At 43.2% G+C, this 12,937-nt stretch overlaps 1 non-coding gene across 1 annotated transcript; it reads left to right on the forward strand.

Annotated features, from left to right (window-relative positions):
• Positions 1-6,620: 6,620 nt before the first annotated feature.
• TRNAE-UUC lies at positions 6,621-6,692 on the forward strand. Its single transcript has one exon. It is a non-coding gene; the product is annotated as a tRNA-Glu (tRNA).
• Positions 6,693-12,937: the final 6,245 nt, after the last annotated feature.

A 12,937-nucleotide genomic window follows, 5' to 3' on the forward strand; every position in this document is an offset into this window, starting at 1 on the left:
ATGTTTACTATTTTAAGGTCTGGAATTGCTGGCCTTCAGAGCTTAACTTCAGCAGAGCAGTATTTCCAGAAGTGATAATTAGTAGGAACAGCAAACATAAGGAAATATAACATCTCCAGTTTATTGATCAAACTGTATTTTTTGACATGGTGCTTTATGCTCATATGAATTTTATCTGTCTGAAAATACAAAGTGCCTTGAGAAAAATTATCTCTTCCCCCATGGCCTGTTTGTTTAAGGTAGTTCATTTCCTCCCATTGCATTACCAGATGATGGTCAAATTTGTTATTATATTATATATCCAGCTGCTTTATAATGAGCGGCATCCCAGTGATGTCACTTTATAAACAGAAGCATAATTTACCAAGTCAGCATATCAGAAATATTTACATTCAAGCTCTATGCGTGACAGTATCAAACTAAATGTTCCACTGTTAAATGAAATGACGCATAACATGTCTAGAAACTACCAAATAACTTATCAGAAAATGATGCCATTAAGATATGTGTCTGGTTTCACTTCCATCCTTGCCTGAGCTGCAGAATTTGACCAGATTATGGATTTGTCAAACTCACGAGGTCATAATAAATCCAAGTTCAAATCAATCTGCAGAAATGTCCTGTTGTAGTTGTTGTTACTTGGTTTATTTTAACAAAGGAAAATGCAGTTCAGCAGAATAAACAACATTATCAGATGGCTGCTTTTCAGTTTAAATACAAATTAATCAGTTGCCCTCTTACATAACTAAGACTGCTATCAGATTTACTGCATACAAAACCACAGGAGGCAAACTATACAAGATGTGCTCACTCTGCAAACAATTGAGCAAGCACATGTAACAGGATAACCCAAAGTTATTAAATGAGCTCCATTCTAACTAATCCCAGTACCAGAAGGTGTCCAGGTGTGTGTTTATCTGGCTGTGCATTAAGAATGCAGATTTCAAAGATCAAAGCTTGGACTCTATATTTCATTGTGATTTTTTTCTGCATGCCACCTCTGATTTACATTCTGGATATAATGCTTGTCTATATTGTTTTTTGTCAGTCACTCTGTATATAATGTAATTTATCTGTTATATTTATACCCTCAAGCCAACTTTGATATTTACTTTATTATATACAAAATATCTATATATTGCATTTGCTCATGTACTCTGTATATAACGTCATGCATCTATAATATTTACTCTAGGACGTGACCAAAATATATCCACGGAGCAATGCTCTACCCTAGTTAACAAATCAGAGTAAGTAAAATAAACTTCTGCAGCATTTTTATCATACTACCTTATATGTAAATATAAATAAGTAAATAGACATTATTTTTATTCTATAACTGCGGTGGTGGTGCTGCGGTAGCGTTGTCGCCTCATAGTAAGACGTTGTCCTGTTCGATTCTCAGCTAGAGCGTCTTCTGTGTGGAGACATGCATGAATGGGTGTACCTTTGTTGAAGATTGTGCTTCAGGACCGGCAACTCAGCATGTAAAAATCTACTGCCAATCATTAGCGGACCGAAGTTCCACTGTGGTGACCCCTAACCGGGAAAAGCCGAAAGACCCAACAACTTTAATATACCAAGGGTCATTTAACTTGGAAAGCAAAGGTGCAGGACATAATTAAGTTAGAAGTTTGACATTTGCACTTATTTATGTCACTGGTACAAAGTGAACATGGGGTGATGTCTACACATGGGTTTAGATCCATTTATGTATATTTTATATCATGAACTGCAGTAAAAGCATGCTTTTAGCAATTGTAATTAATTAAATTATGACAAAAAAAGGACTAGGTTAAAAGAAAATAAAAAACTATTACAGATCTTTGATGATATTAGTATTGCAAGCTGCATTCAGGTAGCTCAGGCTCAGGTAAGAAATGCTGTTATAGTTTGAATCCAGCTTACCTGTGAGGTACAATTATGCTTCACAACAGTTTTAGCTATTCCATGATTCACACATGATATGAGAAATATTACAGTTGGAAAGATTACAAATGTATTTATTTATGCTATGTTGGCCAGATCAATTCCACTAGACCACTGACCTCATATCGGGAGAGAAGAGGTAATATTCATAGTGACTAAGAGAAATCCATGGGGTAGTTTGCCTCCACATGAGTTACTAACAAATCAGGGATATGGGACCTCAGTTTAACATTTAATCTGAAGCATGACACACACAGGGATGCAGCACCCCCCCCCCATGCTGCACTGCAGTGTTTTTTTTTTTGAAAAAAAAAAGAAATCATAGTACCTAGCATGGGAATAAAACCCACAGTCTTTGGATCCTTCACTACGAAAGGCAAGTGTGCTGTTTCTAGTCACTGACACTGATACATCTTACTCAAGCACGGATGCATAAGCCAGTCTGCATGTATGTGTGTGTGTGTGTGTGTGTGTGTGTGTGTGTGTGTGTGTGTGTGTGTGTGTGTGTGTGTGTGTGTGTGTGTCTGTTGGTTTGTATGTGTGTGTGTGTGTGTTGATGTGTGTGTGTGAGTGTGTGTGTTGATGTGTGTGTGTGTGTGTGTGTTGGTGTGTGTGTGCGTGTGTGTGTGTGTGTGTGTGTGTGTGTGTGTGTGTGTGTGTGTGTGTGTGTGTGTGTGTGTGTGTGTGTGTGTGTGTGTGTGTGTGTGTGTGTGTGTGTGTGTGTGTGTGTGTGTGTGTGTGTGTGTGTGTGTGTGTGTGTGTGTGTGTGTGTGTGTGTGTGTGTGAGTTATGTGCAGAGATGTGCATGCATCTGAATGTATAAGCGTAATATTTTTATTTCATCATTTCAACTAATTTTTTAACTTATTTTACAGTTTTCTATATGGGCCACTTATTTTATAGAAAAATAGCTTTGATCAGATGCCTAGAATTATGGGTGGACCTGATACATGATGTATGAAATATCCTGTACTTGTGGGATTTAGTGAGTTCCTAGAGGAATTCCAAAGCAATAAGTCATGAAAATGAGTGCTGTTTTCCTACAGAACATATTTTATTCAGTATGCAAAGCACAGACCTACATTTTTTATTTTATTAAATTTCCTGCATTTATTTTTTGTTATTCATTTCAATGGATGCACTAAATGCATACGTTATCTCCTAAAAACAGAATTACCTATTCTTAAGATATTATGAATGGGATGTTTCATGGGTGGGTTTCTGCTTTTGTTCATACAGTTTATTTTTTACAGTATCGATTAATACTTTCTATTATTTTATTAGTGAACTGCGAGTTACATCAGAACATGTTAGTTTTATAATGTATTTATACTTTTATTACTGTAAACTTAATACAGATTTATTGATCATTGCCCATTCTTCTAGGAATGCTATTTTCTAATTGTCTGTTTGCAGGTCCAGTTTTATTTATTTATTTATTTGTTTATTTGTTTGTTTGTTTACTTTTATCGCAATGGAAAACATTTTCAATAGTGGTTTGATTTAGGTAGACGATTTGTGTGTGGGGGGGATGCAGTTCGAGTTTGCAGTGTGCGAAATTTGATTTTTTTCCCCTATCTTTGATTGGGGCAGCATTTTCTTAACTTATTATGCAGATGGTGATAAATGCTTAATGACATGGTTATGATCATACTAATTACAAGACGAAGTGGGTAGGATAGTGAAAAAAAATATCTACACTTCTAGTCATACATTTATCAAAAAATATCTACACATCAGGTAATAAGCAGAGTGTTAGGATAAGTAAGTACATGGGTAAATAAATATGCGGAAATACGTATATGTAAATACTACGATAGATTCATAGATTGTTACTAGGCTAATGACCTGGGGGAATCTTTCTAATTCTAGCCAAGTTTTCCCAAAAGAGTAATGATGTCCTGTATCCAAATCAGACATTTCAGCTAGGCATTTATAAGCTACCTCTGCCTTTATGGGAATAAAACACACAGGGCAGGATTCATGAAGGCTTGCACAGAGTCTAAGAGTAGTGTAAGACTCCATGCAGCCTTCGCGATCCAGGAACAGCCCTAAAGTCCATGTAAGAGACCAGCTAAAACGTCTCTTATACGGAGTGGGCGTGGATATGCTAATCACCTCACTTGCAGCCGAATAGCATGCAAATGAGGTAGATTAGCGATCCAGGAAGCCCAAAGCAGCCCGTGTAATAGCCGTTTTAGCTGCAGAAATGTACTCAGTTGACAACTGAGTAAGTTTATGCAAAAACACAATGGAGCCATGTCAGCTCCAGATAAAGGGTGCATATGTGTCAGGCAGCATGCCAATGGCCAAATATGTGGCCATTGGCAAGGTACCCCGATGCAAATATGAGAAATAAATATTTTTTTTCGGCGATCGCCGGTGTTTAAACGCAGCGCAGCCTTGCTCAAATGGGCTGCGCTATATAAAACATAAAAATGAAGGTTATAAACCCACAAATGTGGGTTTTATGCAATACATGGATTTACAATGCAGGGACCAGCAGACTAAAAACAATATGGCCACCGTTTAGTGGTTGCTAAGGGGGGAAGCTGAGTCTAAGACATGTAACTAAGCATTAGTAGGAAATCTGATGCAAATGAGTGTTAGGATACTGAATTCCACTGTCACATAGCAAATAAGCAGGTTCTGAGTAGTGTAAGAGTTACATAAGGGGGAGGAACAGAGTAGGAGATAGGTGACATCACAGGGGGGAATGGCAGAAAGAAATGCAGTTCATTAGAGGTCAGTGTTACATGACAGATGTCAGACACATATCATGGAAAGAGGAGTGCCACAACATAAGCATGGGAAAGTCAAGAAATGGAAGGTGTACACTGTTGCCTATACCAAAGTTTCTTGCTGGGCGTGCATGTGCACGTGTGCGCGCCATGAAGCGCGAGTAGGACAGTGTGCGCACGTGTAAGGCAGACTGAGCATGTGGGAGCCTGTTGGTACATGTTTATAACTGTTTGCGCTGGTGTGCACACGTTTTAACCGGAATAAGCAGATTCTGAACAGTGTAAGCATGTGTGCATGCGTGTAAGCCACTGTGAGCATGTTTCTGCTGGTATGCACACTGCTCCCCCCCCCGAGGAAACAGAAAGGAAAAAGGAAGCAACAAAATTTGTAGGAAGCTAGCAGGGAATACTGCTGGAACTAGCAGGTGAAAACAATTAGAAGCAGGCAATTACACAGGCAGAATAGTAGCCCAGCCCAGCACTTAAAACTCTGCAAACAGCAGTGCAGGATGTTTCTCTCAAGAGACATTGCAAGACAGGAGTAAGCTATTAGACATGAAAACTGAAAAAGCTGAACTCAGAGCAGAAATGTTAGGGGCTGCCATAGCTGTCATAATGAGACATGGGCGACTTGCTGAGGATGGTGACAATGCAGATGGTGCCAGACAACCCACAGTGAGGAGACAGAGAAGAGTGTACAGGCCCAGGGTCACCTACCACGGGTTACATGAGCTGGAGATAGTAGAGCGCTATAGAATGGACAGAGAGCTCCTGCAGCAAATAGTTGAGCTGTGCAGGCCACGCCTCACACACAGAACCAACAGAGGGGAACCCATCCCAGTGGAAACCAAGGTATGTATTGGCCTAAGAATACTAGCAACAGGTACCTTCCAAAGACCAACTGGTGATATGATGGGGATATCACAGGCATCAGCCTCCAGGGTACTGCACCAGTTCCTGGATGCCATGTCAGCACATGTCGGTGATCATGTATATTTCCCCGATGCCCGTGAGGTATTGGCCAGCAATATGCGTCTCTTCCAGCAAATAGCGGAATACCCTGAGGTAGTGGGTGCAATAGACTGCACGCACATACGCATCAAAGCATCAGCCAGTGAGTGGGGTAGGGCCTACATTAACCACAAGGGCTTCCCCTCCATCAACTGCCAGGTCGTGTGTGATGCCCAGGGCATAATACTGAATGTGTGTGCTGGCTGCCCTGGGAGCTACCATGATTCCCACATCTGGCATTTGACGCAGCTGTACCAGACATTTGCCAATGGGAACATCCCACACGGACACCTAGTGGGGGATGCAGGTTATGCACTGCAGCCGTGGCTGATGACACCCATCAGAAACGCACACACACCTGAACAGGAACGCCATAATGAGGCACATGCACAAACACGTAATGTAATAGAGCGTGTGTTTGGGCTGCTCAAGTCACGGTTCCGGTGTCTGGACACATCTGGTGGAGCCTTGCAGTACACACCAACTACATGTACCCAAATTGTCATGGTATGTGCTATGCTACATAATATGATCTTGCGAAAACAGCTGCAGCAGGACCAGCATAGGGGTGGGCCAAACAGCCCCCCACCATTGCCAAGGCCATCACAGGCAGAGTGTGACTCGGAGGAGGAACAACCTGAGCCTGCCCCAGTAGGCAGAAGGAGGCATGCCCAGTATGCCCTGGCCTTGGCAAAGAGGCAATACATAGCACATACACTGGCTCAGTAGGAACCCTGGGAATGATACCCCCTCTGACTCACTCAAATAATAACAGGGATGCCTAAAATGACATGACCTGCTCACAAACATGTACAGGGAGTGTAATATGTGCATCCAACAGAGGCAGCCCTGCAGCACCACCTGAGGCATGAATGCCATGTGTTAAGTAATGTAACACCATGTACTATATGCACACCTGAGGACCGTGACTAACATCCAGCATTGGTGGTATAGTGGTGAGCATAGCTGCCTTTCAAGCAGTTGATCCGGGTTTGAATCCCAGCCAATGCAAGAAATCTGTTCATGGGGTTGGGAGGGTGGCCTAATGGTTAAGGTATTTGGCTTACAAACACAAGGTGCAGGGTTTGAGTCTCACAAGGGATAATTGGCTAGGCTTACAATGGCTCATAAGGGCAGTTAGCTTAGTACTAATCTATGAATCTATGAATCTAGGAATCTATGAATCCTACCCTCACCAAGCATCATGCCACAATATGACAATGAGATGATCAATTGCAATAATTGGCTGAAGTATTGCAGTTAGTCAAAAGGGATCCAATGTGTGCCAGCCTGGGATGACATGCTGAGCATGACATGATGCTCCACCTGCTAGGACTGGCGTGCACCTATCAGTGCAGGCCATATGGATACTGGCAAAGGCTGTTGTTACCCACAGCGTGCCCTGAATAGGTAAGGCTCAAAACACAAACCTACCTCCATAGGTATCAGAAGGGATAAGAATCTAGATGTAATGCTACCCAATGCCAGAAGTCTAAACAGCAAGATGCATGCAGTCTAAACTCTCCCAGTATGGAGAATGTTGATATCTGTGCTGTAACAGAAAACTGGGTCAAGGCTCACAACAACACCCTAACACTACCAGGTTACACCTCATACTGTGCTTTACAGCTTCAAAACATGGAACAAGCTACAAAAGGAGGGTGACTAGCAATAATTGTCAAGGATAACTACACCCCATGTTGGTACCACAACAAGAAGCAGCATGGACTAGCCATGGTCAAGTAATAGTGGCTAAAACTGCCTCCCAGTTTATAGCCTGCTACAGACTACCATCCCAACACCAGAAACTGCACCTGGCCTATGTTGGAATACATGAATATATCAAGTCCTCCAAACCACATTATATTGGGTGACTGAAAATACCCAGACATAGACTGGGAGCATTATACTAGCTCCAACACTGTAGGACAAAAGTTCATAGAATCCATAAACCAAAATGCCCAGGAACAACGTACCACTCCCACAAGAGGGGTAAGCATACTGGATGTGATAATCAGCAACATGGGTACTGGATGGCAAGATGAGAAGTGTATTGCTCACTGGTAAGATCAGACCATAGAGTAATCACACTGGATATACACATCCTGACCACAGTCCCTGGCCAGAAAACCACAGTGAAAAACATGTGTAAAGCAAAGGTTGCACTCCTCCAAACTGATGTGGAATCCATTAAAGGCCCTGTGCAGGTGCAAAATATGGGCCACACCTCAGAACCTGTTATACAGGAATTCCATGAACACTGCCATGAATGCTTGGATTATGCAATCCTAAATTAAAACAAGACACAATGCCATACACGCAGGCATCTGGCATGGTGGACTCCAGCCATTACCAAACCATGCAAGAGAATGAGGAAGCTCCTACATGATAGAGCAAACATAAAAAAAGAAGTAATCACTGATCAGTAGTATGGCAATAAAATATGTCCACACATACAATCCACTAAGGCCAGCTACAACAAGTTGAATCTGTGAATCTTGAGGCAATGTTACACCTGCCCCAAGTACACAGACAACCCTCAACTCCCCCCCAAGAAATACAAATATATGTGAGAGATGCAACCATTTATCCAAACTGGAGGCTGAGCTCCCTCAACTCAGTATTCCCAAAACTAGTCAGGAGAAGAAGGTAACCACACACACCACAAACCCAGTCCCACATAGACCTATCACAACTGCAAACCAAAGACATAAACACAGAAAAACATTCCCAGAGGCCTGAATTACAAACACACCACACCAACAGAGGCCTCCAAAGCAGATACCCAATCAAACAACCTCCAAACATAGCACATGCAACACATAGTACACAAAGCTGGTGTGCCAAACAGTCACAGGCCAGAAGGAGAAACAACATGCCTGATACAGTTGTAATAGGTGACTCCATAGTGAGACACGTTGCTGTCCCGCACACCAGACTGAACAAGTGAAAGGGTACAGTAAGCTGCCTGTAGGCTGCTACAATACGCCACATAACACAAGTATGCAGGTCACCCCAAAGCAAGTAGAAATATGATGCAGTCATAGTCCATGCTGGTGTGAATGACCTGAGATGTACCTCCACGGACTACATGAAAAGAGACATAGATGAGCTCTCCGATTATGTAGTCCAGGCCGGTATGACACTGACCATTTGCAGCATCCTACCCTCACCAAGAATGATGCCACAGTACAAACACAGAATGATCAGTTATAACAAGTGGCACAATTACTGGTGTTATTCCAAGGGGATCCAATGTCTGTCTGCTTGGGATGTCATGCTTGACAAGCCACGCAGCTGTTCCAGGGATGGCTTGCACCTGTTACCCTGGGCGTCTGGATATTGGATAAGGCTTTTGCCACCTCCATAGAGCCTTTCGTAGGCAAGGCTGAAAAGACTAACCCACCACCCTAGAAAACATAAGTGGAAAGAAACATAAGGGTAATGCTGACCAATGCCAGATGTGTAAACCTCAATATGCATGCTCCCGAGGCCCTCCCCAGTATGGAGAACATCGATGTCTGTGCAGTGACAGAAACCTGCTGCAAGCCTCCTGACAGCACACCAGCACTACCAGGTTATACCACATATCATGCGTTATGGCCCCAAAACCTGGAACAAAACATAAGAGGAGGGTGAGTATCCATATTCAGCACAGACACCCATACGTCCAGGTAACTGACAATGCACAAGGCATTGGAGTCCACCCATGTGCAACTAACCATAGGCAAGACTGCTATACAGTCTGTAGCATGCTACAGACCACACTCTCACACACAGGAACCCCACCCAGCCATCCGGAAGACACTGGACAGTATGAATGTTCCACCAAATACCAAACAAGGTACTCACAAATTACCACATAGGTGGTAAACCATTATGTATGGAAGGAGTAATCAGGGACCTAGGGACACAAGTGGACAGTAACCTGTTATTTGACACTCACATTGCCAATGTGGCTAGGAAGACTGTCTATATTGGACACCGTATCATGAAAGGATTCACATCTACGTCAACAGAGGTCATTGTGCCCCTATACTGTTCTCTTATCAGACCCATAATCTAGTACACTGCCTCATTTGGGATGTACCTTAGCTGACACCTGCAGCAGTTAGAAAGACCTCAAAGGTACCTCACCAAGAGGATAAAGGGTCTCAAATATATGTCATATGCTGCCTGGCTGTAGACACCCCAGCTGAATGCAGTCACATACTGCCTACACAGAGGCATTGTATGTCTGTTGTACAAGGCAATGTCCAACACAGGAGTAATGGACATGCTCCACCCCAGAAAACTCAAAGCCATCGGAGCTGTGAGAGTGAGAGATGTCAACCTCAACACATAATGAAATAGGATGTGCTGGAGGGACAGATACATAACCCAGAGGCTCCCCACACCCTGGAACAGAATCCCACTCCATGTTAGGCAGAGCCCCTCACTGACACTCTTCAACAGGAATCTTGCCAAGTGGATGGATGATTGTAGATTTACACTGGGGTCTTCACTGTGTCACGTCCAGACAGAGGCACAGCAAAGCAAATCATAAATGGCCATAATATTCACATAGCAAGGGGTGGTGAAAGCCACACACACTCTGGCTAGGCTTACAAATGCCCTAGGGTGGATAGCCTAGTATGAACCTATGAACCTATGAAGATACAAATTGTACAGGACACTAAGGATAATCCCAAGGCTTCCTCAACTGATGGTAGGAACCATGTTGGGAATTCACAGATATGCTCTGAATCACACAAATATTACAAACAACATACCAAACACACACACATATTGCCAACATACATCCTGACAGGTGCAGTGCAACCCCCCCCCCCCCCTAGAATGCAAAATATCTATCCCAGCAGACTGCTGGCCCCCTGACATTGCAGATGCTGAGGTAACAGCCAGCATCTACAAAGCAAAACACACAGCAGCAATGGTATGAGATGGTGTCCTGGGCTGAGTCCAACATGAAGAATGGAATGCCAAATGGAATGCCAAATGGAATGCCAAATCACACTACTGCTCAATGTCAGCCTTACCACAGGATATGTACCCAAAGTGCAGTGTACAACAACAGTGGTCATTCTCAACAAAGGTGTTGCCTGAATGGATACTGAAAACTACCACCCCAGAATCCTGAGAAGCTTGGTCTGCACAGCTATGGAAAGGATCACCATGTACCGCAGACATAAAGATATTGGGGACCTACTGACACTGGACCCTACACAGTGTGGCTTTCTTAAGTGCAGATCCTGCCCCTAAACATGTTTGACTCATTTGTAACAGTCATTAAGGTCATTGGGCAATGTGGTCCACACAGCGTAGCTGGACCTTGAAAAGACTTCCATACAATACCCAACGTGTTCATTATAGATATGCTCACCAGCTTAAATATAAACCCCTATGTCAGTAGAAGGGTTGCAAACCAGACCAAGGACAGAACTGACATGGTCAGACATGCTGCAGCCATGTCAGACTACAAACCAGATATAACTGGCATCCCACAAGGCTTGGTCCTGGGACCTCCCTCATTTGGTATATATGTCCCATAGGTACAGGCCAACATGGAAGGACTGTGTCTGAACATGTTTGCAGAGGACTACAAACTGCCCACCATATCTGACCCTCCAGCTGACACAAGCATCCCACAGAAGGGCCACATAGAAACAGACAACTGGTGCCATAGCCATGTCAGCAAGCTAATTGCAGAAAAGTGTATAGTCAACCCCCGTGGATATACAGTAAGTGCCCACCAATTACCACATAGGTGTTAACCCATTACGTACTTAACATGTAATGGGAGACCTGGGGACACGAGGTGATAGATATCCTGCATTGGACAAACATGTGGCTGTAGTGTTCACAGAAACATACCATGTACCCACCTAATCATGAAGGTTGTCAGATCTAGATAAGGGGAGGTCATTGTGGCTCTGCAGTCATCCTTCATCAGCGTTACAATTGACTACAATAGCCCCTGTGGGATGTACCTCAGCAGACACCTCCATCAACTGTAAAGTCCCCAACAGTACCTCACTAGGAGTATCAAAGAGCTTGAACAGATGCCATGTGTTGCCTGATTAAACAAACTGCAGCTACACACACTGCCATACTGCCCACCCTGAGGCAAGCTGTGCCTGATGTATAAAGCCATGTCCAAGCTGGAATCAATAAACATGCTGCACCTTGTACAATCTGAATGGCAGTGAGCTATGCACATGAGAGACCTGAATCCCAGCACTGACATACATAGGACAAGCTGTACTGCATGATCCATAACACAGAAGCCACCCCCACTCATGAGTAAACTCCCAGTACAGGTTATCCATAGAGTCACTCATCAATTCTCCTCAAGAGGAATCTTGATGAGTGGATGGGAGATGGTAGGTTTACCATGGGTATCACTGTTATGTCACAGGTAGACGGAGGCACAGTATACTAACCATGACATATGTCATGGCAAACTCCACTTGCAATGTGTGTCGAAGGACAAACACACTCTCCGACTAGCATTAGAAATGGCCTAGGGCACATCGCTAGTGTTTGCAAATGTACACCTATGTTGTGGAATACACTACCAATGTTGGACAAGCCTGGTTTAAGTAGTTCATATCTGAACATAATGCAACATGGTCAGATGTGCACAACTGGCCCCTAATCAGGCTGTTGTGCTCACTATGGAAATGTAAAGCAGTGATAGAACTAAAGCCCAGGATACTGTCCACCACAGTGAAAGTATTGAACCAGTACACTATACGGTACTATAGTGTTAGGTCAGTATGAAAGGATGTTGACAACTGTATGCAAAGTATCCCATGCAAACCTTGCAGGCACAGTATAATCCCTGTTGTGTTCACACACAAAGCAGGTGGACATTAACTACACAACATGACACACAACACACAACCATAAACGGGAGATATTTGTTGAAGTTCACACTCATCCACAAATGTTGTGGGCTGCAGAGTTCAACATATGGAAAGCACACTGGGCATGCTCGCACACTTTGATAGATGAGACATATGTCAGACAACATGCTATGGGAAGGCTGAACTGGGCATGCTCACACACAGGCCAAATCTCAGTTTAGCAGTTGGCCACACATATCTGGTATTTGTACGTGTTATTCCAGGAACCAACCACATTACAGCAATCTGCCCAGTGCACACAGTTAAATGACTACAGAGACATATGTGATATAGTGGATCCCTCCCATATGCAAACATCTTCCACAGATACACAAGTTGTTCATACAA

The sequence above is a fragment of the Protopterus annectens genome, chromosome 14.part0, assembly GCF_019279795.1.
Source record: "Protopterus annectens isolate FY-2018-M chromosome 14.part0, PAN1.0, whole genome shotgun sequence".
NCBI classification, from domain to species: Eukaryota; Metazoa; Chordata; order Ceratodontiformes; family Protopteridae; genus Protopterus; species Protopterus annectens.